Source organism: Myotis davidii, unplaced genomic scaffold (assembly GCF_000327345.1).
Source record: "Myotis davidii unplaced genomic scaffold, ASM32734v1 scaffold766, whole genome shotgun sequence".
Taxonomy (NCBI): Eukaryota; Metazoa; Chordata; class Mammalia; order Chiroptera; family Vespertilionidae; genus Myotis; species Myotis davidii.
In genome coordinates this window covers 521,851-527,267 of record NW_006296846.1, presented here as the reverse complement: position 1 = coordinate 527,267, position 5,417 = coordinate 521,851, and positions in this window count along the sequence as shown.

Below are 5,417 nucleotides of genomic sequence, written 5' to 3'. Positions count from 1 at the left end.
TGCTCAGCCACAAGCAAGCCTGATGGCTGCCAGCATAGCAGTGCTAAGGATGTCTGACTGCAGGTTAGGCCTGCTCCCCACTGGCAAGAGGACATCCCTCGAGGGCTCATGGGTTGCTAGAGGGATGTCTGACTGCCAGCCTAGGCCCAATCCTCCGGGAGCAGGCCTAAGCCAGCAGGTGGTCATCCCCCGAGGGGTCCCAGACTGCGAGAGGGCACAGGCTGGGCTGAGGGACCCCCCTGAGTGCACAAATGTGCACCAGGCTTCTAGTTTCTATATAATTATCTATTTTAATTATAATCATATGTGTTTTATTTTATGCATTTAAAACGTTACTCTGGGAAGGGGTATAGGTATCACTAGGCTATCACAGGGGTCCACGGTTCAAATAAAATTTGTAGAGACTTGCTCTAAAGTAACATTCACTGAAAATCTTAAATTATTCCTAAGGAACAAAATTTTTAAAACTTTTTGTCTTTAAAGGAGGAACTAATTTGAGGCAACAATTATTTAATTTCGTCATCTCTTTCATCTCTCTATTTGGTCCATTGAACTTCTGACAAACAACTCATGTGCAATAAACATTGATTGAAAATGATACTCCTGTTTCTTCTGGAAAAATAAGCAAGCTGCTAAAAAACATACTGAGTTTGGTTCATGGGGCATTTCCTGAAAGAGAGATGGCTTAGGATGTAGATTTTAATTAAAGAAGAAGGAATATCTGCATGGAGAAATTAATCTAGGACAAGATTTTACCCAGAAGAAGGCATGTTGCATTTTGTCTAAAAACATTTGTCCTATGTGGACAATCATGTCCATACTAATTTTTCTGTGTCTTCTCAAAGACAGGTAATTGCATTATTCATTAAATAATTTAATAATTTTATTTTCAGTTGACAAGCAATAAATTATATGTTAAATCTATCCATATCAGGAAAGATATTTGTTGCAGTAACATCTGCTAATATGTGTTATTTGCAGAAAAACATTATATCACAATTCTTAATCTAGGTATAGAAATGAATTAGTCTAAACATTTGACTAATATATTTTCATTCTTCATATATATCAGGAGGAATTCAGAACCTTCAAATTATTTGTCATATAAAACTGTCACAATAGTCATCTTTTACTTTCCTGCTAGAAATTATTTTGCTTGGTTTGCTACTTCTTCTTATAAATGTCAATACTGGGTAAAATCTTTGAGAAATTAGTGATTGTCAAGGGCAGCATGTAGAGCATAATGTTTAGAAACAGCAATGGGCAGAAAGAATGTGTGGTTGCTCCCTTTTCAGCTTACATCCTTGCAAAGCCCCAGTCTGGAGTTAGTTCAGCAGACTATTTTTCATGTCCCCAAGTATTTGCCCTGGATGGTCTATTTCCCTGGAATGTCCCCCTGCCCTCGTTCCCATTTACTCTCTACAATCTCAAGATCTGCCCAGTGATTGGGGGGAGGGGGGCAGAAACTTTTTTTTTCTCAAAAACTTAGCCTGACTCCTCATCTCATTCCAGATTGGGTTAGTGCCCCTCTGTACTGCTAAAGTCCTCTGTCTGCCTTCTAGATTCATGAACTGCTCTCTCTTCCCCCCTCCCAACCCCTGATCATAATTCTCTAAAACAGAGGTGGGGAACCTTTTTTCTGACAAGGGCCATTTGGATATTTATAACATAATTTTTGGCCATTATCAACAAAAATTATTCAGCTATAGGATCCTCCCCACCCAGGCCCAGGTAGGGGCTCATGCAGGAGGCAATGAATCAATGTTTCTCTCACATAGATATTTCTGTCTTTCCCTCTCTCACTCTCTCTAAAAATCAATGGAGAGGTGGACAAAATGATGGTGAAATAGGCAGATGTGTCCTGAGCTTTGTCCTGGAGCAGATAGAAGGAGCAACTAATCGAATAACATCTGCCCTGAATTGGCGAAGTAGACACAGCTGGTGAGACAATTCGCAGCTAGGAAGGGCAGAGGATGCTTGGAGAAAGGTAAAATCAAGGATCTGGGCTGGAGAGAATTATGAGATCTCTAATCCCTAAGGGACCAAGGCCATGTCCCTTAGGACAGGCATGACATCTGACTGTGGAAAGGAAGCCCACAGGGCTGCTGGTGGCAGGGGATTCTAGATCTAAGCCCACAGCCATTAGAGACTGAGCCTGAAGGGGGAAGCCTGAACAACTGCCCAAGCCATGCCATGCCAGAGAAAAGGGGTTCGCAGTGGCGCAGCTCATTCCCCTCTTTGGTCTTTGCTTTTATTTGCTAAATCCAGTTCATAGGACCTTTCAATTACAAACACTCACCCATGGCTGAGGTGCGGACTTGTGGAGTCTGGGGAGAGGCTGGGGAGAAGAGCAGCTAGGGGAGAGGTGGCGGGGAGTCTGGCACTGAGACATACCTGACACACTGGACCTAAGCAGCCATTTTCCCCTGAAGAGATAGCCCCTCCCTGCAGTCTCCAGGCCACCAATACAGCCACACCCAGACTACACCCTGAGTACTATACCACTGTGAGAAATAAAAAAAAAAAAAAAAAAAAAAAAAAACAGATCTGAATAGTCTCTAAGAGCTCGCAAGGACTGGCCTGAAGAGAGGCCATTCAGTCCTGGAAAGCCATATGGCAACCCACCAACTATAGTCATCTCAGAAACAGCCACTTGAGAGATTAATATTGAAAGTGGGCAGAAAGGCTAAGTAGGAACACTGGTCCCATCTGCTGGCAGTCAAGGCAGTGGAAATAGACACAAACAGAGGAGCAGTGGACCCCTTGGAACTTCAACAGGAAACTGAGAAGTGGCAGACAGTACAGAAGCATGGGATCTTAAACCAGCCCCCATGGGGCATTAAAACTTGGAGGACACTCCACTTTTTCATTTTTATTTTATTTTATTATTATTTTGTTATAACTCTTTTTTTCTGTATTTCCTTTATTCATTTGTTTCTTTATTTTTCTTTCTTTTTGCATTATTTTTTCATCAGTTTATTTTTATTTTTTCTATTTTTTAATTTTTTTATTTTATCTTATTTTTTAAATTAATTTTTTTAAAAAAATTGTTTTCTCTTCTTTCTCTTTCTCTTTCTTCTTATCCACTCATCCTCTTTCTACTTCCTATATACTGAACTGAGGTCATATATTTCCTCTTTCTTCCTCTATAAGTACCTCGCACTAACCGATTGCACCACTGGAGCTCCTCTTTCTTCCTTTTACTTCATTTTCTTTTCTCTCTTACCATTTTTTCTCTCTTTGATGGAATTTGTTCTCTCTTTTCTCTCCCCTAATTCTCTTTTCTCTGGGGGTCACTTATATTGTGGTTATCAGTGTCATGAGTACATTCGTGTTTTATTCCCTTTGTGTCGTGCCTTGTCAAGTTGTATTTTGTCCTGTTTGGTCAATATGGTAGAGAGCTAGCCACATAACCAGACACCTAGAGAGGAGACTCCATCCACAAACTTGTCAATAACACTCCAGACCCAACTACAGAGGCAGGAAGATGGTGGCAGTGAGGGAGAGAGCTTGAGTGAGTGAGGGAGTGAAAAGGGAGTATGTGGACGTGTGGGGTGTGTGCATGTGTATGTGAGTGAGGAACATTTAGATCCTACAGGACCTTTGGGGACAGGCAGACCAAGCTTGCCTAGCTGGGCAGCCTCTGCTACCATTGCAAACAGTCCTGGGGCAGCCAGCTCTACACAGAGGTCATGCTTCTTAAAGGGGGAGCTGCTGTGACTGAGAGTCCAGCCTCACCAACACCCAGGATGCCCTCAGACACCACCTGGGAATCTATAGCCACCCCCTTCAGGGTCTTGCTGCCTCAGCTGCAGTCCCACAGTCACTGAGACTCCAGCCACCCCACCCATGGGCTCCTGTGAGTTCTGAAGCACACTCCCCTCTGGCTGGCTAAATGCTTTGCCCAGGGCACCAAGACCACACTAGCAGCAGCAGTGTGAGCAGCCTGCCTCCGTCTGAAAAGAAGCAGCTGCAAGAGCAGCCCAGCCCTGGGAAAATAACAGCAGCCTCACATGGCCTTCCCTCACCTGAGGAACAGCAACTGCATGGGCAGACTGCACCCATACAAGCAGCTACAACCCCACAAGCAGCGAGCCTCAGTCCAAGGAGCAGCAGCCACACACAGCCCACCCCCAACCGAGGAACAGCAGCCATGTGAGCAGCCCACCCCCATCAGCCAGAGGACCCACCACTTCTGTTAGCAGCCACATGAGAGTGCCCACCAGAGGGACTTCCACCAACTGAGGAGCAGCTGCTACCATGAGCGCCCAAGGAGCAACCGCCGACAGAGGAGCTGCTGCTGCCCGAGGAGTAGCCCCCACACAACTTGACACCTGGATCCATTGGTGAGAGCAACAATGGGGAGACAGAGAAACCACTAAAGGAAAGAAAAGGGGGAATTTTTTAAAAAGCAGCTAAGTGAGGAGAAACCAAGATGGTGGCATAGGTAAACACCTGAAATTGCTGCCTCACACAACCACTTCAAAAATACAACTAAAAGACAAAAGAGACATCACCCAGAACCACAGGAAGGCTGGCTGAGTGGAAATTCTACAACTAGAAGGAAAGAGAAAAGCACACTGAGGAGGTGGGGAAGTAAAGTTCAGAGGTACGGAGACTCGAGCACATGGAAAGGGCCTGGCAACAGAGGACACCAGTGTCTTTCGCAATCAGGAGGGAGGCACAAGCTCCCAACATCCCTGACTCCTATTCTGGGTGACTCTCTGGGGACCCAGACTCATATGGGGAGAAACTGGACGGTCTGGCAGCAGGCGGAACTCGAGGGCAGCTTTCTCTCAGAGGTGCTTTCAGCGACTACCAGGACACTGAGACACGGGACCTCTTAGGGCAGGACTGAGGATCAGCCATAGCTGTTTGCTTTGCCCTGTTGATTCCCTGAGACCCTGCCCCACCTAAGCTATGCACAGAGGCTTTTACATATGACTGGCCTGGACCTTTGTAATCAAAAATTACCTAACAAACTGCAGCTGGGTCAGAAAGACCCAGAACATCCAAAAGAAGTCCCAAGACCCCACAGCAGCTTGCATTACTTCACAGCTGGGCCTCATCTGGGCACCTCCAAAACCCAAACAGGGAAGACGAACCTGCAGATCTCTCCATAGCTCCTGTTGGGTAGCCTCAGGAAGAGGCTAAATTAGCAGCTCCTTAGAGATCCAAGAGCCATTGTACCGAGTGGTCAGAGTGGGACCATCCAGGTTACAACTCCTCAGATCCATAAGGGACACACTTGGGGCAGACTCAGTGAGCACCAAAGCCCCACTGAAGCAAGTCTTGCCCCAGAAGGGTGTCTGACACAGCTGATTCTCACAGCCAATTGGCCTGGAGGTCAAGTCCTCCCAGTGTTACCTACAACAATCAAGGCTTAACTACAACAAGGTTGTGCACAAAGCCCACAA